General features: G+C 44.0%; 1 protein-coding gene across 6 annotated transcripts in view; it reads left to right on the plus strand.

Annotated features, from left to right (window-relative positions):
* LOC137374584 (NXPE family member 3-like) overlaps positions 1-22,365 on the plus strand; it is a 94,128-nt gene that overhangs the window by 15,521 nt on the left and 56,242 nt on the right. For all 6 annotated transcript variants that reach the window (XM_068040910.1, XM_068040914.1, XM_068040913.1 and 3 more), the window contains exon 2: positions 1,815-2,091. The gene's annotated coding sequence lies outside the window, so the exon portion shown is untranslated. The remainder of the gene's footprint in view (positions 1-1,814; positions 2,092-22,365) is intronic.

Genomic DNA, 22,365 nt, shown 5'->3' on the forward strand with positions numbered 1-22,365 from the left:
CTTCTCACGTTTGCCATAAGTGTCATTGCTGAGTCATAGATGGCGTCTCTGATGTGGGCCCACTTGGTCTCTGCATCCCCTGTAGGAGTGTTTTGAAGGGCTTTTTCAAGTGAATTTCGAAACTTATGTTACAGCTGTAGATAAGAAATTCTGTTACTGTTGATGCACGAGTGGCCCTTCTGCTTGGAGTGACGTAGCTTCTTTGGTTTGAGTCGGTGTCGCAGTCTGCACTGTGGAAGCTGTGTGTGATTTGGACACTGTTTATAAAGGCTCGCCTTGTGATGATGAGGTCCAGCTGGTGCCAACGATGTGATCTAATCCCCTCTAAATACGCACTAATGCCCATCAGTGCCCACTCATGCTGAGAGCCCAGCACCGCAGATTGACATTGCCTCGACTCCCCAGTCTTCCCTTCTCCACTGCTCACCACGGCTTCCTTCCCATGGTGTAACTGAGGCCTTGCCTTGGTGCTGCCACCTTTAAATGGCCGGGGATTTGAAGGCACGTGATCCTTGTGCGCTGTTGATTAAATCTGATGCCCCCCATAAAATGGCTTTCATTCAATGCAAATGGATTGTAATTCGCTGTTCACCAATACAAATTGCAGTACTGCCGTGTTGTGACAGGACCTTGGGTTTCTGGGCAAGCACATCAACCCCAATTTTTCAGCCCCTCGTGCCTCCACTCCCGCTCCTGTTGGCTGGATAAAATCCAGCTTACTGTGTGAGTACCTAAACCAAATGGACTGTAGCAGTTCAAAGGCAATTATGGATGGTCAATAAATCCTGGCCTTGCCAGCAATGCTCACAGCCCATCAACAAATAAACAAATATAGCATTGCAAACACCTTCCTTCTGTAGAGTACACAGAGAATTGTGAGATGTGACTGATATCACCTGTGGTAACCTGAAAGTTTCCAGTCGAATAAAAATTAAATGCAACTGTGATCTTGGCTGTCACAGGCAATGCATTCCTGGCCTTGGTGCAATGTCTGAGTCTTCATTCCACGAGGCTACAGATTTCTGTAGTGGTCTCCTTGGTAAAGTGCAGCCTCCTCATGCACTGCTCTTCTGTCATGTGACTGTAGGAATCCTGCTTTCTGAATACCCTGGGTGGATAGGGCCTCTGACTGAGAGCCTTCCTCGCCCCTCTCATCCTCCTGTCCCTCTCTCCTGCTGCAGCAGCTGGAGTTGCTCTGCCAGGCCTCATCTCCTCCTTCTCCAAATCGTCATGGAGAGCAGGAGGAACGCTGAGCAAGATGTCCATTCTGTTTTCAGCTGGTGGCTCCTGTAAAGTGCAAAATGAAGTGCAGCCTCTTTAATCAGCACAAGCAGACAATTTAATTATCAATCAGCCCGTCAATGACCTCCAAGCAGCTGTTCCGAGTGCTGGCTCCAACTCCTTTACCAAGATAACGTCTTGCACTGAGCATTGGCTAAACTGGAGTTACAGATTAAGAACCCATCTTTCCCATCTCTTTCGTGCCTAAAGTATTTGCACAAAATCACTTCTCCATTTCTCTCTCAGATATAAAGCAGCAGCTTCAACTAATTTCCTGGGTCAATAAAAACCACACAATTTAGTTTCATTTGCTTGAAAAAACAATGTCATGTTGTAGTGAGTGAAGTAATAACACTCACTAATTGTTAATTACTGGCAATCAATCAGATTATTGAAAACATCGCTCCTTATGGTTCAGAAATACTGATGTGTTTATTTTCTGACGTGACATAAGAAGTATGTGTTATTGCTTGATGTTTGTTCTGCAAGGGAGTGGCGAGACGTTTCAGAACATAAACCTTTGTCTATTTCAGACATTGTTCAAAGAACAAAGAACAAAGAACAAAGAAAATTACAGCACAGGAACAGGCCCTTCGGCCCTCCAAGCCTACGCCGATCCAAATCCTCTATCTAAACCTGTCGCCTATTTTCTAAGGGTCTGTATCTCTTTACTTCCTGCCCATTCATGTATCTGTCTAGATACATCTCAAACTGAACTGATCTGGGACAACGATGAAAGGGAAATGATTGTAAATTACAGATGATTCAACACTGCCGGGGACTCGCTGTTCAGGCTTCTATGTTAAAAAGGTAAAGTTTTAACTACTTTTTAATGTGTATAGATAACATGTTCAATGACGGTCACTTAAACTCGGAGTCTCCGAAAATAAATTCTATCGAGCAAAAAACTCAACTTGAGCTCTCGAGAGTCAACCAATGGATGAACAGATTGATCTGAATATTATTTAACATATTTCAGTCAATGTTTATCATTTAATGCATTTCAGACAATGTTTATTATTTAATATGTTGAAGACAGACGTCAGCTGTTGCTTAGTCAGTTGTATATTTGTCTCTGAATCAGATAATTGTGAATTTAAGTTCCACTCCAGAGCCTTGAGCGTATAATTTAGGCTGGCACTATGTCGTATTGAGGGAGTGCTGCACTGCCAGAGGTGAGGTCTTTCAGATGAGAAATTAAACCGATGTCCCATCTACTCTCCCAAATGAATGTTAATGATCCTGTGATATTATGTGATGAAGAGCTGTGGGGTTTTCCTGCTGTTTTGGCTAACGATCATCCCTCAACCAACACTTAAAACAGATTCTAACCATTCATAATAACAAGAAATGCTGGAAATACTCAGCAGGTCTGGCAGCATCTGTGGAGAGAGAAGCAGAGTTAACGTTTCAGGTCAGTGACCCTTCTTCAGTTCTGAAGAGGAGAGGAGCAAGAGCCCAGGCGGATTCGATGCAACCTGATTGTTACTTGTGGCTTTGTAGAAAACTATAGTTATCCCCAAAAATTAACAAGCTCAGTTAGATGCAAGATGTGATTTTTAATGTGAGTGTGCGAACTGCTTGTCAATGTTGTACTGTTCTGATTATTATATGGATGTAACATGTAACAAACTCATTCACTGTGTATCACCTTTTAAACAGGTGGCCCAATGGCACAGTGCAGGGTTGTAACAATGCCTTGATGCATGCAATGATTGGAGTTCTCATGTGTTTCTTTCCTGGTTGTGTGGGGAATGGGGGAAGGACAATCTGGGAAGCAAGAAAGGGAGAAGCTATTTTTATTATTTGTTTCAGGGGATGTGGGCATCGCTGGCAATGCCAGCATTTGTTGCCCATCCCTAATTGCCTTTGAGAAGGTGGTGAGAGGCCTTCTTGAACCGTTGCATTCCATCTGGTGCAGATACACCCATAGTGCTGGTAAGGAGGGAGTTCCAGGATTTTAATCCAGTGACAGTGAAGGAACAGTGATATATTTCCAAGTCAGAATGGTGACTAGCTTGGAGGAGAACTTGCAGAAGGTGATATTCCCACGCATCTGTTGTCTTTGTCTTTCTAGGTGGAAGAGGTCGAGGGTTTGGAAGGTGCTGTCGAAGGAGGTGTGATGAGTTGTTGCAGTGCATCTTGTATATGACACATACTACTGCCACTGTGCATCAGTGGTGGAGGGAGTGAATGTTTTAAGATGGTTATGGGGTGCCAATCAAATGGGCTGCTTTGTCGTCCTTTGTCCTAGAGGATGTCAAGCTTCCTGAGCGTTGTTGGAGCTGCACCCATCCAGGCAAGTGGAGAGTATTCCATCACACTCCTGACTCGTGCCTTGTAGATAGTGGACAGGCTTTGGGGAGTCAAGAAGTCGGTTATTCACTGCAGAATTCCCAGTCTCTGACCTGCTCTTGTAGCCACAGTATTTATGTGACTGGTCCAGTTCAGTTTCTGGTCAATGGTAACCCACAGGACGTTGATAGTGGGGGAATCAGCAATGGTAATGCTGTTGAATGTGAATGGGGAGGTGGTCACGTTCTTTGTTGTTGGAGATTATCATTGCCTGGCACTTGTGTCATGCAAATTTTACTTCCCACTGATCAGCCCAAGCCTGAATGTTATCCAGGTGTTGCTGCATATGGACTCGGACTGCTTCAATATCTGAGGAGTTATGAATGGTACTGAACATCATACCAATCATCAGCAAACATCCCCACTTCTGACCTTATGATGGAGCAGCTGAAGATAGCTGAGCCTCGGACACTACCCTGAGGAACTCCTGCAGCAATGTCCTGGAGCTGTCCTGGTCTCCAACAACCACAACAATCTTCCTTTGTGCTAGGTATGACTCCAACCAGTGGAGAGTTTTCCCCCTGACTCCCACTGACTACAATTTAGCTCGGGCTCCTTGATGCCACACTCGGTCAAATGCTGCCTTGGTATGAAGAGCAATCACTCTCACTTACCCTCTTGAGTTCAGCACTTTTGTCCATGTTTAGACCAAGGCGAGAATGAGGCCAGGAGCTGAGTGGCTTTGGCAGAAACCAAACGGAGCATTAGTGAGCAGGTTGTTACTGTTTAAGTAGTGCTTGAGAGCACTGTCAATGACACCATCCATCGCTTTGTTAATGATCTCTCATAATTGCCCGGATTAGATTTGTCCTGCTTTTTGTGCTGGGCTTCCAACCATTGAGGATGGGGATATTTGTGGAACCTCCTCCTCCAGTCAGTGTTTAATTGTCCACCACAATTCACGACTGGTTGTGGCAGGACTGCAGAGCTTTGATCTGATCCGTTGGTTGTAGGATGACTTAGCTCTGTCTATTACATGCTGCTTTCACTGTTTACAATGTGAGCAGTCCTGTGCTGTAGCTGCATCAGTTTGACACCTCATTTTTAGGTATGCCTGGTGCTGCTCCTTGCATGCTCTCCTGCACGCTTATTGAACCAGGATTGATCCCTTGGCTTGATGGTAATGGTAGAGTGGGGGAAATGCCCTGTCTGAAGTTACAGATTGTGGTTGAATACAATTCTGCTGCTGCTGGTCCACAGCGCCTCATGATGTCCAGTTTTGAGCTGCTAGATCTGTTGTGAATCTATCCCATTTAGCACGGTGGTAGTGCCATGCAACACAATGGAGGCTATCCACTGTGTGAAGACGGGACCTCGTTTTCACAAGGATTTTGCGGTGGTGAGTCCAACCAATATTGTCACGGACAGCTGCACCAGCAACAGGTAGATTGACGAGGACAACTTCTAGTAGATTCTTCCCTCTTGTTGATCCCCTCACCACCTGCCACAGGCCCAGTCTGGCAAATATGTCCTTTAGGACAGTGCCAGCTCGTTCAATAGTGGTGCTACCGAGCCACTCTTGGTGATGGACATTGAAGTCCCCACTGTTACAAACAAAGTTGGAGGAATGCACTGTTTTTCTCTAGTTCGACTACTCCATTGGTCACAACGTATGTCTAAATGTTCTACCCAGTTACCGATACGCCCAATCATATAATTTATCTATATTTAGTTTCAAAATTTAAAAATCCACCAACCATGTTTCTTTAATAAGCAACAAAATTATTGATTTATTATCAAACAGACTTATTCAACAGAGATACAAAGCTTTGTCACACACAGTTTCAAATATGAAAGTATAAATATATATCTTCCAAAATAACAACCACACGTGCAAACACACACCAGTTAAAGAAAAAAAAAAGAAAAGTGAAAAAACTGGCTCTGCAGAGATTAACTTAAAAAAAATACTTTGGCAAGTTATTATCAATTCTTGAAGAAAAAGGATAATATATGAAATGTTCTAGATGGCCTTTTGGTCTGGTGTCCGGGTACATGTAGACGGCTGGCACTGGGATCTTTCTGGAGCAGTTCTGTTCAGGAGAGGTCAAGGACTTGTCTTGCAGTTTTTTGGGGGGCAATTACTTCATCAGTGGTTTCAGCTATCACACCGGATTCTCAGAAGCTTTTCCAAAACTGGTGGAAAAGGCTGGGTTGGGTGGCTTCTTTCTTAGCAGGCTACACACCAATTGAGCATTCAAACAGTCCAAGCCAAATCAAAAAGCCAAACTCCTGACAACCAAAAACCTGGACATGTGACTTCTCTGCAAACAACTCCAATAGCCAGCAAGGCTCCTTATGTTTATTTTAGCACTTCATTGTCTCCTCCAGGAAGTGTTTTTTTAAAAGAAAATCCAAAGTGTACTTCCAGTAACCCTCTAAAAAAATAAACAAATCCAGCCATCTCCTCGCGCTTTCAAATGAACCAATTTTCACAATCTTTTAAACAGGAGTCCTCAAAATAATTACGAATGGAAGCACCTTTATACCACTACCCAGAGTACACTCTATGCCCTAGCCACCCTCAGTGCTTCTTTCAAGTGGTGTTCAACATGGGGGGGGATACTGATTCATCAGCTGAGGGAGGGCCATAGGTGGTATTCAACAGGAGGTTTCCTTCCCCCTGATGCTATGAGACTTCAAGGGGTGCAGAATCAATGTTGAGGACTCCCAGTGCTAAATGGAGCACTGATGCCTTGACCTAATTTGAATTTCTGTCTTGTAACACAGCCAGCTATCCATTTTATGAAATGCTTTAGCTAACATGAATGCTACAAATTGTTCTTCCTATGAGTGAGTTTAGAACAAAAGGATGGATTTTAAGTTCATGATGCACTGGGAGCAGAGTGGTGGAGAGATGGTGTCCGGTCACGTGTGGGAAACCCCAGTGTAGGTGCAGTGCATCTGTCAGTGACTTTTTAACCCAGTCTCTGTGTAACAATATGATTTTCAGGTTGCCTGTCGAGGTGGTGTGAGTGAACATGCTGATGACCCACATGAGTGTATCACAACTTCTGTATTTAAAGAGACACTGCAAACTTGTAATTTGATGGCTTTTCGAGTTGGGAGCACAAGGGATTGACAGAATAGAGACCAGACATTCAAAGGCCATGCCTTGTTTTAGTGATGCCTCCCTAGATGTGATACTAGGGCCTGTGAGGGGCTGCAGGGAGATACTCTTCCCTATTGATGGGAGGAAGAAGCCTGTCAGTGAAACAGAAAATTCATGGCTGGAGGTTGTGCATGAGGTCAGCAGCAGGAGTGTGGTGCCAGGCTCATAGATTCAATGCCAAATGCGGTTTCATGACCTAAGCAGGGCAGGAAAGGTGAGTAAAGTGGCACATTCAACTACATCCTGATGTGTGTATTATCCCAACCCCCTCACTCTGCTTTCTCACATCACTCCTCACACTAGGTTACCTTGGAGGTACACCCATCCCTCTCTGTCTATGCACTTGCTCACATTCCCATCTGTCCATGCACCACTGACACTTCTTTCCCTCCTTGCAGAAGAAATGAACACAAAGCATGAGGGAGAGACAGAACCAGACATGGCCCTCCAGTAATCTCGCAACTGCTGTTGCAGAGGAGGAAGTGCTGGACATCAGTGGAGTCTCAGCATGCCTGGAAATCGGAGATGGAGGCCTCCCAGCCAGCTGGTTTCTGAATTAAATATCATGCAGGCACCTGACATAGAACATTCACTCATGCTGAATTGGTGTCAGCAATCAATGAAATATGACCATGTGCATAATGATCACTTAAAACATTCTTAGCTTTACAGTTCTATTTCATGTCTTTAATCTCCCAAGTGATCTTCAAGCGTCTCGCAGGAGGTGATCCAGGAGCACAACCATGATTCCTCAGAGGAGGTCACTCACTCTAAAGGTGCAACATCATAGTATTCATACAGACCATGCATCCCTGAGATTGGGTGAGACCAGGAAGGCAGATAGTTGGGTTTTCACCTGGTGACTTCCATGACAAGTGAGCAAGAGCAGATAGTGGAGATCTACCTGGGAGGGTGCAGAGCACTCAAATCTCTGCTCAGCTGGACATAGATGGTGAATTTAGGGAGCTGTTGATGAAGAGGATACTTCTGGAGCAGCTGCAAAGAATGTACAATGTAATGGCACATATTCCAGTCTCACTGTATACGTTTGCAGAGAGATTGGAGCAGTCCATCTCAAGCATGAGTAACATAATGTCACAGGCCTTTGTGATGATGTTTTCATCCATGGGGAGTGGCTGCCTGCGTGGAGAATCAAACATGGCAAGTGAACAGGTGCAGACCTTCATCAATGGCTTGTACACTATGAATGTCACCTTATATAGGATGCATGATACCCTCACCTTGGACATTCATTGCAAAGTGTTCTCCAGCTTATTGCCAGCAGGGAAGTGTGGGTGGGTCATGAAAGGGATAATGGTGAAAGGGAACATGGAAGTGGGGACTCAGCTCAAAGTACTTCCACTTCTTACCCATTGCCCCCACCTCAGCCAGTACCCCACATGCTGCCTTGTATCCCAATGGCCAAGTTTGCCTCTACACAGGTGCAGGTGGAGCAGTCTATGGTGGGGTTCTCACAGATGCCAAAACCCAGAGGACATTGGCCAGGAGCATCACAGCAGTCGGAGCAGGAATCTGAGCAGCTGGCACAGTGTTAGATTGATAAATTTCTGGGTTTTCTTCAAACCATTTAAATATTACCTTTTTCACCTCTTTCCCGTCTTGCCCATTTTTGGTTGCTGTCGAGAAAGTGGTCTTTTCGCTTGTGTCGAATGGTAAGACATGAATTGATGCTGAGCAATGGGGGGCTGTGAAAGGGAGGCTTGGTTGTTTGCAGGACCGCTTTGTGTTGGGGGAATGGGGGAAGTACCTTTAGCATGTGGCTGTCAGCTGGGTGGAATGGCAGAATGCAAGTCAACTTCACAATAATGAGGGCATCCTGGGTAGCAGTGTGTGTCGCCGCTGGTGCATTGGCCACATCACATTCTGTCTCCTCCTCCTTGGAATCGTCTGAAAAGGCTCTGAGTTCTGTGCCTTGTTCTTCCTACAGGTCTAAACCTCACTGCTGGGTAATGTTGTGCAGAGTGCAGTACAGCATGACCATTCTGGAGATCCTTGTTGATATGTACTGACGGGCACTTCCAGATGTGTCCAGAAGCCCAAAGCACATCTTCAGCATGTTGATTCCTTGCAAAATGACACATATGGTTGTTTTATACCTTTCATTGCATCACTCCTTGGCCTTACTATTTGGGTTCCTCACGGGTGTCATCAGCCACTTGTTAAACGGGTCTCCTTCATCTCTGCTTCGAGTTGCAAAGAGATGAGGGAGGGTGGACTGCTACAGGATGAAAACATCATGGCAGTTGCCCAGAAATCTTCCACACCACTGAATAACAATCTTTTTCTGGTTGCACAGTAGCTGCATGTTGATGAAGTTGAAAGCCGTTGTGATTGATGAACACTCCTGGGTTATCTGGGGGCATTAATTGCCACATGGGTGCAGTCAATGATGCCCTGCACCTGTGGGAAGCCAGTCAGAGCTTCAAACTTGAGTGTCCACTCACTCTGACTGATATCATTGCTGCCAAAGTTGAAATATTTGCTGCCTTGGCAAATAATCCAACATTCGTCGGCATTTGTGAGTCACTGACTGGGAAATCCTGCAGAGCCCTGGCAGGATCCAGAGGCAAAGAAGTTGAGGGTGGTGGTGACTGACAGTCAATGGTAAGGCGCAGCCTCCAGGCCCAGTTCACAATAGGTCTTGTTCTAGTAGACTGTGAATGTCTACCACGACCTGTGTGAGACTCTGAGCCTCCTGAGACAGTCATGTTCTGAAATACTGAGGAAGCTTATCTCTGTTGTCTACCTTGTGTGATGGGTATAAACTCCTTTGAGCTCTACCTCCCTGCTGATTCCCTGTCTCCTGTGCAGCTGCAGGGTCTCTGAGGATCAAGCTGGTACTGCTGCTGCTGCTCCTGCTCCTGCTGGTGCTTCTCCTGCTGCTGGTTATCCTGGCCTTCATCTGAGTTCTGAATTGATACCCGTGATAGATCAGAGCTCCAAAGTGGAGCCCAAAATTCAGGCGAAAGTTTCTACAAGTTTTTTCCTGCTAGGACAGTCCATGTCATAATAATTACTTGTGCAAAAAAATATATATTTTGTGGCTCTGTCAGGAGCACTCTTGCTGCTGAATCAGAAGATTATGGTTTAGGTTCCACTCCAGAGATTTGAATGCATAATCCAGGTGTGGCAGTGCAGTGTCGCAATGAGGGATTGCTACACTGTCAGAGTTGATGTGTTTCAGATGAGAAGTTAAGCCAAGGTGTTGTCCATTCTCTCAGCTGGACATTAAAAATCCCATTTGAAGAAGAGCAGGAGCAGGGGTGTCCTGGCTGGCATTTATCCCTTACCAACACTTCAAACAGATTATCTGTGGGAATTTCCTGTGCTGAATTGGCTGTTGTGTTTCCTACATTGCAACAGTGACTATGTTAGCGGGAATGAATCTAGAAGAATCACTCGACACTCAGGTCTGCTCCAGTGTCAAACAGTTTATTGTGATACGCCAAAGGGGAGCAGGTCACTGGGCTGTCTAGATGCCTCTCCAGTCCAGGTATCGGAATTGCAACTTCAGAAGCTCAATGGGTGTCCTGCTGAGCAGGTGGCATTGGCTGTATCGCCTCTGTTACTCTGGGGGTCCTGTCAAGGGGTCAGTAGCCATTGCTTCAAGGGATTTCCCTTGTCCCCTTGGATCCATTCACTCACCTTTGGAGATGGAGTGAAGACCCGAGCCAGCCTAGACTGGTGGATGATGGAGTCATGGAGGAAGCTTTTTCTGTGGTCGCAGAACTGTTGATAGATCTCCCTGGCTGATCACTGGGTGCCTTGATAGCCACAGTTGTGCAATCAATGATGCTCTGCACCTGGGGAAATCCAGGGATGAAGGTAAAACCCAATACCCTTTGTGTCTGTGCAGGCCCATCTGTGTCAAAGTGGATGTAGCCCCCGCCCTCATGAAATATGTCATTTGTGACCTGCCTGATGGCATGATGAGCTGCCAACCAGATGCCACATAGGTCCTCAGCTGATCCCTGGAATGATCTAGTTGCATAGAAGTTTAGCCTCACCCCTCCTCTCTCAATTCCCCAACATGACTAAAGGTAATGTTACCTTCACAGACTCCATAGGGAATGGAAGATTCATAGTCATGCTCTTCCCTTGTCTGCCCGAATGTGCTCCTCCCACTCCCCGCATTATTGGAATGGTGGATGAAATGCAGAGCGATGGTGACCTTGACGGCTGCAGGTAGGGGACTGCCATGGGGGCCGCAAAGCCTCAGGTCATTGTGGATCAGAGCACAAAGTTCCAAGACTCTCTGCCTGGAAAGGCACAGCCTCCTACAGCACTGGCACTGTGTGGAACTTTTGGAGTGGCTGAGCTTTATTTTGGGTCTCTGCATTATGTAAATCATCCCTTCCCATAGCCTTCTTGGCCCCCTGTAGTATTCACGTCTTGTCCAGACATGGTGTTTTATCGTTCTCTTCTGGAGTGGGAAGCTGGGGGGGGCCCTTCCTGATCTATTCCCACTTCCACTGTCAACTTACGTGGGACGGCAGCGTCGAGAAACGGCCCGCCCACCCCAGGCGTTGCATATTCCTCTCTCAGTTTATAGCCATTCAGATAATAATCTGCCTTCCTGTTTTTGCTAACAAAGTGGATAACCTCACATTTATCCACATTGTACTGCATCTGCCATGCATTTTCCCACTCACTCAACTTGTCCAAATCACCCTGAAGCCTCTCTGCATTTTCTTCACAACTCACCCTCCCACCCAGTTTTGTGTCATCTGCAAATTTGGAGAGATTACATTTAGTTCCCTCATCTAAATCATTCATATATACTGTGAATAGCTGGGGTCCTAACACCGATCCCTGCGGTACCCCACTAGTTACTGCCTGCCTTTTGGAAAAAGGCCCGTTTATTCCTACTCTATGTTTCCTGTCTGCCAACCAATTTTCTATCCATCGCAATACACGACCCCCAATCCCATGTGCTTTAGTTTTACATGCTTCTTATGTGGGACTTTGTTGAAAGCCTTCTGAAAGTCCAAATAAACCACATCCACTGGCTCCCCTTCATCAACTCTACTAGTTACATCCTCGAAGATTTCTAGTAGATTTGTCAGGCATGATTTCCCTTTTGTAAATCCATGCTGACTCTGCCCGATTCAACACTGTTCTCTAAGTGCTCTGCTGTAAAATCTTTGATAATGGACTCTAGAATTATTTAAATAATATTATTTAAATTAATATGAAGTGGTCTAGAGAATTCGTAAAGTGAGTTATTTGATTGATAACCCAGATCGCCAGAAAAAGAATCGGCTGTGTCATAACAATATGTTAAAACAATATCATCATCAGGAGGAGGATAAGCAAGCACAGGTATGTCAGGTAGTAGGGACAGAGAGGATGAAAGGAATAGTGAGGATGAAGCAGAAGGAGGCTTAGACAATTCTTATATAGAACCTCCTATATCCGGTTAGCTAATACTGAATTGTTAAGGAGATAGGACACTATGCTTACATATTTCAGATGCAGTACAACAAGAAGACCTAACAAAGCTACTCATGGCATTTAAAACAGTCTGTAGGGATATGTCAGGATGTACAACCTTAGCCACACATGATGTGGATGTAGGGAAATCCTTCCCTATAACTACCTGCATGCCAAAAAGCGTAAGCAACAGGTGTTAGACAGAGCTAAGCAATTCCACAACCAACGGATCAGATCTAAGCTCTGCAGTCCTTCCACATCCAGTCATAAATGGTGGTGAATAATTAAACAACTAACTGGAGGAGGTGGCTCCACAAATATTCCCATGCTTAATAATGGGGGAGCCCAACACATCAGTGCAATAGATAAGGCTGAAGCATTTGCAACAATCTTCACAGAATCACAGAACTGTTACAGTGCAGAAGGAGGCCATTCAGCCCATCATGTCTACACCGGCTGTCTGAAAGAGCAATTCACTCAGTTCCATTCCTTCGCCTTCTCCCCGTAACACTGCACATTCTTCCTTTTCATATAACAGTATAATTCACTTTTGAATGCTTCAGTTGAACCTGCATTTATCACATTCTCAGCCAGAAGTGCTGAGTATTGAAGACTTGTGCTCCAGAACTGGCCGCGACCCTGTTCCGGTATAGCTACAACACTGGCATTTACAAGTGCCAGGCAATGACTATCTCAAACAAGAGAGAATCTAACCATTTCCCCTTGACGTTCAATGGTATTATGATTGCTGATTCCCCCACTTCTAACATCCTGGGGGCTACCATTGACCAGAAGCTGAACTGGAGTAGCCATATATATATATACCATGGCTACAAGAGCAGGTCAGAGGCTAGGAATCTTGTGGCAAGTAATTCCCCTCCTCTCTCCCCAAAGCCTGTCCACTGTCTATAAGACACTTGCCTGGATGGTTGCAGCTCCAATAACACTCAAGAAGTTCGACACCATCTAGGACAAAGCAGGTCACTTGATTGGCACCCCATCCACAAACATTCACTCCCTCCACCACTGACACACAGTCGCAGCAGTGTGTACCATCGACAAGATGCACTATAGCAACACACCAAGGCTCTTTAGACAGCACCTTCCAAATTCATGACCTCTGCCACCTAGAAGGACAAGACCAGCAGATGCATGGTAACATCACCACCTGCAAGTTCCCCTCCAAGCCACACACATCCTGATTTGGAACTATATCGCTGTTCCTTCACTGTCACTGGGTCAAAATCCTGAAACTCCCTTCCTAACAGCACATGGACTGCAGTGGTTCAAGAAGGCAATTCACCACCATCTTCTCAAGGGCAATTAGCGATAGGCAGTAAATGCTGGCCTGGCCAGTGACGCCCACATCTCATGAACAGATCAAAACAAGTATCTTTATCTCTTGAGTCCAGAGAAACAGATCCAGGTAAACGCTGAACTCCAATACATGCTGGAGAACCACAGAACCACCAATGCCATCTGCTCAGCAGGACAACAATTGAGCAAACCATCGGGCTTCTGAAGATGCTATTCCAGTGCCATCCAGTCCTGCAAGGGTCTCAGTCATGGGGTGACGATGGTGTAGTGTTAATGTCACTGAACTAGTAATTCAGAAGCCCAAACGAATGCCCTGGGGACACGGGTTCAAATCCACTGCAGCTGGTGGAATTTAAATTCAATTCTGGATTTGAAAGCTACTATCAGTAATGGTACTATGACATTACCATTAATAGTCATTAAAACCCATCTGGTTCACTGACACCCTTTAGAGAAGGAAATCTGCCGTCCTTACCGGGTCTGGCCCACATGTGACTTCAGGCCCACCGAAATGTGCAAGACTCTTAACTGCCCTCTGAAATGGCTTAGCAGGGCAATTAGGGACAGGCAACAAATGCTGGCCTTGCTAGTGACTCCCACATCCCATGAAAGAATTTAAAAAATAAATTCTGGTGGTTTGCTACGCTCTCCATATCCCTCCAGAGAGGTGTGGACATTGGGGAGGGTGTCTGGCCCTGAAAGAATACAGCTCACTGGGGGAGGAGCAGGAGGGAAGAGAGGAGGAGAAATTGGAGAGTGATAATGTTGAAGAGAGAGGTGCGATGAGGTGTTCTCTGGGAAGAGGACTTTCCACCTCTCCCTCACAGCCTCCAACAATAGATTCAGGTCAGTATCTCTAGTGCCAGGCCTTGTCTCCCCTGCAATATCTCATTTTCCTCTGGTGCAGTGGAAAGCCAAAGCACAAACTGCAGATATCTCTCTCAAGACAGCCAGCAGTCTCAGTGATAGCTGCTAAATCAGTCCCTCACTTGATGTAACCGCCTTTGTTTCCAGCCCCACTGGCTCTAATTGGACGGGAATCCGGTCTCAATATCAATTAAGGGCTCACCTACATAAAATCTGAACTTTATTCAGATTCCCACTGGAGGCTGGTTTTTGACCCAAAAAGAAAGCTGGCTCTTGTTTCCCACTTCCGTGGTAAAAATTCAGCCTCGGGAAATTATAACTCTTGAATTGATTTATTGAAGATGAAATTGCAATTGAGACATTTGTCACTGTGAAGGTAAAGTTTCACTGCAGTGACATTGAAGACTCAATCAGCAGTTCCATTCCCATTTTCAAATTGTATTTCTTTTATTGTTCTTACATAACATGTAAAAGGTTTTCTCAGCTGCAAAACAGCACAAATATAAGAACTGGCTTGATGAAATCTGTTCTTTTATATCTGTCCATGTTGTGTCTCCAAGAACTCGATTGGTTACGGCTTTTTATACATGTTTTTGTAATACTTCTCTTTGCTGATCTGCATTGTCTATGTTAAGCAGTTTTTTTTATTTATTGGCTATCTTTATCATGGAGTAGGTTGTAGTGAAGCCTTTAGATATTTAACTTATGTGAGCTTTTAATTACCCTTAAACCAACCATTTCACAACAATGGAGGCAAAAGAAGCATGCAGCTGGTATATTTATAATGATGTATGATGAGTGGTGTATTTCAATTTGTATGGGAGGTTGTGCGTTGATTTTTGTATTACACTTTCTTAGAGGGCCCACTATTATCTTAGTCTATGTGGTGATAAAAGAAGCATTATTTCTTGAAATTTGTGATTGCTGTTGTTTTTAATGGAGGCTAGGAAATGATTGCATTCCCACTGTTCTGGGGAAGCAAACAGCAGAATTGATGCAAAAGTTCGAGATATTTTGGTGTGATATAGTTAATGGCATAAGCATAAAAATGAACTTCTCACAGAGATGTGCTATTACAATGGTACAAGTCTCCAGGACATTTTAGGCCTTTTTATGTAACATCAATAAATTGTTTAGAATGAACAACAACAATCATTAGCATTTATAAAATACTTCAATGTCGGAAAATTGAAACTGAACCAAAGAAGAAGATATTAGGGGAGGTGACTAAAAGCTTGGTCAAAAAGGTAGGTTTTAAGGAGGTTCTTAGAGGAATAGAGAGGTGGCAAGATGGAGAGGTTTCTGTAGGGAATTCCAGAGTTTAAGGCCTCGTTGGCCAATATCACAGCCATTGGTGGGAGAAAAGGAGTGGGGAGTCCAGAATTGGAGGAATGCAGAATTCTTGGAAGGTTGTGGGGTCAGAGGAGGTTTCAGAGATAGGAAGGGGTGAGGTCATCAAGGAATTTTAACACAAGGATGAGAATTTTAAAATCAACGTTTTGGTGGACTGGGAGACAATGTGGGTGAGCGAGCAGACTAGTGATGGGTGTGCAGGACTTGGTGTGGGTCAGATTATGATGAAGAACAAGAGGAGCAGCCACACCAACAACACCAGCCACTGCAGGAGCAACATAAACAACAGCAACTGTCTTCTCCGCTGTCACATGTGAATGAACCCCGAGGCTCAGCATCTGTGTCTAGCTGAGCAGCACTTAGAGTATCCTGTGGCCCCGATGGAGACTCTCTACCGCTTTCCCTGTCTCCAGCACCTGATCCTGCTCACATGTGATGTTCTCCTGACCATGTGACAACCTAGTTATCTCTATTGAAGTCCCCACCGAGATGTCTGTGTGTTTCTGTGCTGTTAGAGGGTGTGCATGAGTCCTGTGATAGTGCTTCCTTAGAGTGCACACCCTCCTCTGAGGACTCCTCAATCTCCTCTAGCTCCAGTTCCTCCGTCACCCTTGAAGGATCAGTGGGAGACTGATTTGAACTGACATTGGGAAAGGGTTTAAAATCTACATTGAGCAGATCTTTACATTTCAGTTCGTGGTTACAGCAATTCAACATGTTATGTGCCAAGTATGGAAAACGTGAAACGTTTTCAAAAAAGGATGGAAGGACAGTCCTAATCACTACAGGCCAGTTAGTTTAACATCAGTGGTGGGTAAGGTTTTAGAAACAATATTCAGGGAGAATATCAACAGACACTTGGAGAGGTTTGAGTTAATTAAGGATAGCCAGCACAGATTTGTAAAAGGCAGATCATGCTTGACTAATCTAATTGAATTCTTTGATGAATTATCAGAGAAGGTTGTTGACAGGAATGCGGTGGATGTTATTTGTATGGCTTTTAAAAAAGCATTTGCAAAGGTACCACATAAAAGGTTGGTTCAGTGTCCAATTGGATAAAAAAAATTGGCTCAAGGACAGAAAGCAGCAAGTTGTAGTAAATAGAAGTATTTCAGGATGGTAGACAGTGATGTTCCCCAAGGGTTACAGCTGGGAACACTGCTTTTTTGCTATATATAAATGACTTGGATCTTGGAATACTGGGTAGAATCTCAAAATTTGCCAACAACACCAAACTTGGAGGTGTTGCAAACAGTGCGGATGATATATACCACCTGAAACAGGTCATAGATATGATAGCAGAATAGGCAGACTGGTGGCAGATGGAATTTAATACTGACAAGTGTGAGGTGATGCATTTTGGCAGGATGAATAGGGAGAGACAATGTATACTTAATGGCACAGTTCTAAAGAGTGTGCAAGAACAAAGAGACTTGGGGGTGCATGTGCATCGATCTTTGAAGGTGGCAGGAGATGTCGAGAAAGTGGTGAACAAAACATATGGGATCTAGGGTTTCATAAATAAAGGCATTGAGTAGAAAAGCAGGGAACATATGCTGAACCTTTAAAAAGCTCTGGTTAGACCCCAACTGGAGTATTGTGTCCAGTTCTGGTCACCACACTTCAGGAAGGATGTGAGGGTCCTTGACAGGATGCAGAGGAGATTAACCAGAATGGTTCCAGGAATGGAGGATTTTAGTTACAAGGTTAGGTTGGAAAAACTGGGGTTGTTCTCCTTGGTGCAAAAGAAATTGAGGGGAGATTTAATCAAGGTGTACAAGATAATGACAGGCTTAGATAAATTAGACAAGGAAATCTGTTCCCATTAACTAGTGGTAGTAGGACTAGGGGACACAGATTGAAGGTTTTGGACAAAAGATGCAGGGGGAATGTGAGGAAGAACCTTTTTACGCAGCAGGTGGTGATAACCTGGAACTCGCTGCCCACATGGGTGGTGGAAGCGAAGGCAATCAATGACTTCAAAAGGAAATTGAATGGGCACTTAAAGGAAATGAACTTGCAGGACTACAGGGATCAAGCAGGGGACTGGGACTGACTGGATGGCACCATGGAGAGCTGACATGGACTCGATGGGCCAATGGCCTCCTTCTGTGGGGTGGGTTTGAAAAATTAAGGAAGGAATGAGCAGTTACAAATAAGTTAAAGATTTAATTTTGGAAACTCTGAAGGCACTTAATAACACGAATGCTGTCGCTCCTTGAGGCTTGAAACACAGAATGCTTTATAGCCGTGCCGCACATGGTGCTTGACCGAGTGATGACAGATCTGTAAGGGATTCCGTTCCTGTTCCCCCTTACAATAGTGCTTGGACTCCAGGAATTATGAGAACAAAATGCACGCAGCACAGGCTTTGGCTCAACCTCTGATTTGTTTGTTTATGAAGTCACAAAATTCCACCCTCCCCCCACCCTCCGCTGGTACAAACTCTGTGATTTGACCAGAATTAATAAAAATACCTCATAGTACAAACCCCCATACAACGTTGAGTGCAATTTGCAAAATATGTAAAAACAAAAACCTATGCTGCATTTGCAGTTTTAAAAACTATTGGGGAAGACATAGTAGAACTTCATTATGTTTCAACGACCATGTTAGAAGCAGTCATTAACTGATTTTTTTTTGCTGTGAATTGGATTAAGGGACACGTTTTACAAGTATGTCAAAGATCAATAACTGCAATGTGCTTCATTCATTATACAGTTTGAGGGCAGATAAACTGAATGGCCAATGTCATTTGAAAGTTGTCTGTGTCATATAATCACATTACATTAAAAGTGCACCTGTGCTAACAAGAAAGAGCTTTGGCATGGACATAAATGGGATAGTCTGGAGAACAATCTTACATATAGTAACTAAGCATTGTTTAACTGAATAATACATGTGGTGACAACCATTCATCTTTTTGCAGAAAAGCTTTATTGTTAATAATTATCTTGTCACAGCTGAATCAGAATTGACAGTGTTAGGCTGAGATATAGACAAAAGTGAATTTAAGAGAATCGCTTTATTGGAGGAACTGAAGGGCACTCTTCAGTTGCAATTCTGTTTATCTAATTTTATCACGAGTTTTGGTGAGTAAATGACATTTTGTCCATGAGAGATGCTGTTGTTTCTGTATTTTAGAATCCAGGACCAGGTTTAACAGTCTGTCAAGATAAATAAACTAGTATTGACTACCCGCCGTTAGTCTCTCTGACCCTTCCTGTCGCACTCTGCTTTTCTGTTTTACATGACTCTTCTGAAGTACTATCTGCTCCATCCGATAAAATTCTCCCGATTTGGAGGTCACTGCCCCTTTGTTGGCTGCCCTGTCTTCAGATATACAAGCAAGTGGAGAAGTTGCACAAACATTTAACCATCACAGGTTAAATTGTGTTGTGACAATAACAATGTAAGAAATCTCCCTATTGCTGATTTTTCTACAGCCTCACCTCAATGGCCACAATAACAACCCTCTCCTTGAATTTCATAGTTTATGGATGAATTTGTACTCCTGATACAGTGTGGATCCACAGAGATCATCTGATAAGGTCCATCTACCACCTCATGACATGCTGTAGCTATTCTGTCAACAAAAGGAATTTGCATTGGTATTACATACTATTTTGCTTGCTCGCTAGCTAATACAGTTGTGCTGCTCTCCATTGATGTTTGTATGCCTAGCTACTTTATTTATAGGGAGAAATGTGTTTTAAATTGGACTGTGTTTTGATGGCATTAGGTTGGCTATTACATACAGATTAATTGTCCCATATCTGTGGCTGAGTCAATAATTTTGCCAAATGTCCATGGTGCAACATGTCGGTGCCTATGTGTGTGTGTGTGGATGCTGACACGATCTCTGATGATGATATCAACAAAGGGGAGCATGTGGATGTAGCAGAGCAGGGACCAAGGATGAATGTGTGGGACAGACTCCTGAACTGATGATTTCATCATGCAGCTATATTGGTATGAAGACATTGCTGTTGAAAACTATAGTTTAATTCCTAATACTGAAGTAGGAATTTTATCCTGAGGATGTGGATCTGTTATCACTAGGAAATATTTCAGAAACCATGGGCATTGGGTTATTGTCCAATAATGATACTTTTCTCTTTCCTGTGTTTGCATTGATCCTGGTTCGCTGTTCAAATATTGCAAAATTTTAAAAAAAGTGCCAGTAGGATTACATTTCTGTCGGTCTACATGTGCATCTACTGTTTTATATCCTATATGACTGTGACCATGGTAAATTATTTCTGCTTATCCTTTCCAACCTGCCAAGACCCTTTAAAATGGTTGACTACTCCATCCTCCTGCATTGCCTCTCCTCCCTTCTTCAGCTGGTAGGCCAGACCTTGATTTGTTCCATTCCTCTCTATCCAGCCCTAGTCAGAGAATCGTCTGCATTGGCTTCTCATTACTCTCCCACACATTGACCACCAGTGTCCCCTAAGGCTCTATCTTTGGTCTCCTTCTATTTCTAATTTACATGCTACCCCTTGGTGATATCATCTGAAAACACAATGTTAAGTTCCACATGTACAGTGATGACACCCGTCTCTACCTCACCAACACCTATCTCGATCCCTCCACTGACTCTGATTTATCACCCTACTTGTCCAACATTTAGTATTGGATAAGCAGAAATGTTCTCCAATTAAATATTGGGAAGAATAAATCCATTGTCTTTGGTCCCCAACACAAACTCAGTTCCCTAGCCACCGGGTTGAGCCCCCTCCCTGGCCCTGCCTGAGGCCCAACCAGACTGTCCAAGTTTAAATTGAGCTGAACTTGAGAGATCCTACCCTTTCCATTACCAAGGCCTCCAAATTCCAGCTGCATAAGATCATCCATTTCACCCCCTGCCTCAGCTCATCTGCTGCTGAAACCCTCATCCAAGTATTTGGTATCTAAATATTCATTTGGTAGTACAGAACCTGAATATTGCTGAAAATAGAGACATGTTGTCAAAGCTTTTTGTCTTGCACTCATCAGGACAATCCACAAGAATACCAATGTAAGGGAAACAACAGCTTTATGCTGTATGAGAAGACAGTGCTGATTGGTTGGCAAGTGAACTCTGATTGATAGAGGTGTTACCATGGAGAATGCACCTGTTTATGGTGACTGACAGTTAACTGCCAACCTTTGTTTGAAATTTTAACCAGGCAGCTTGACTCTGTCTGGTCAAGGCATTGCCCTGAAGAATGAACCAGTGAATGGCTGTCTCTTATTTTGTTTAGCTGAAACAGACACAACATTTGTACATGTTCTTTTTGTCTGCAAAGAATAGGGCCATGTGTATTTAAATATGTCGCTTCCAGTACACACAAATGCACGACACTGTGAGCCCTACTGACAATCTGAAATTGGTTGTCAGCATAATTCTTAGCGCACTGAGAATTATTTAGCAAATATTGTCCAATTGCAGAATCACATCTAATGTTGGACACTGTGTTTTGAGTTTTGCAAGCACGGGCTATTTGGGTACGGCCTGTACCATGCCCGTTGTGAACAGCGGAAGGGACATGTTGTTTGATACGATCCGCCAGTCTGTGGGATGTCCGGCCTATATACCTAACATCACACTGGCATTGAAATTCATATATCATATTACTCATTTCTGTGATAGGCAGGATATCTTTTTAGCTTGATGGCAGCATATTGTTAGTGGCGAACACCACACGTGATGCTATTGCATAAAAGCAGTGGGCAACAGCTAGCTTCACCTGATGCTCAAATTTTTGGGATAAATTACTCTTCCAGGGTAATTTGAGGTAGACTGGGCAGTTTTCAGGGCCATAAATGACGGCCGTAGGGCCGTTCATAGGTTTGCGTGATATACAGCGAGAAATAATCTGATCAGGGTAGCCATTGTCACACAGGATGTCTTTGATTTGCCCTATTTCAGCATCAAGCTTGCATGGTCAGCAAATGGCTCGGGCCCTATTTACGAGGTTGCCGATAAGGCCATTCTTATAGCACGTGGAACTGTAAGAATCCCAACACGTGTTTTGACCAGTGAAATTATCTCTAGCCTTGACTATTCTGATGCTCTTCTGGTCAGTCCTCCACCTTCGACCATCTGTAAACCTGATCATATCCAAGAATCTGCTGTGCCTATACTAACTCATACTATGTCCCACTTGTTATTTATAAAATAATTGAGTTTATTTGTATGCAGGTGGTTGGCATTAACTGGGCATTCACTTAAGGAATCTATAAATAGACACAGACTAAAACTGGTTGGAAGCGAAGAAATAAATCAGACAGAAAGACTACAGTCCTAGCAGAAAGCAAATGTAAATTGTTAGGATATTATTAACTCTGATGTTCTCAGAGTCTGAACCATATGACCGGTGTAAGAATGAAGTGGGTACATGGACAGGGGTTCTGTCCCTACCAAGGAGGAAACGAGGTATGGCCTTGGGATTGTTGCTTCCAACTAGAAGTAAACCCAGAAGCAAAGTAGTTTGTGAGCTGGAAGCTTGTCAGTGAGATATTGATGAAGGTTTGGACATTCAATTAGAGTTCTTGGATGAAATTTAGGAAAAAAATAGATGATTTGCTAAATGCATGTTGTTATGATCCTCGTGGAGACTACCAACAAACCAAAAGAA

Source organism: Heterodontus francisci, chromosome 10, assembly GCF_036365525.1.
Source record: "Heterodontus francisci isolate sHetFra1 chromosome 10, sHetFra1.hap1, whole genome shotgun sequence".
In the NCBI taxonomy this organism is placed as follows: domain Eukaryota; kingdom Metazoa; phylum Chordata; class Chondrichthyes; order Heterodontiformes; family Heterodontidae; genus Heterodontus; species Heterodontus francisci.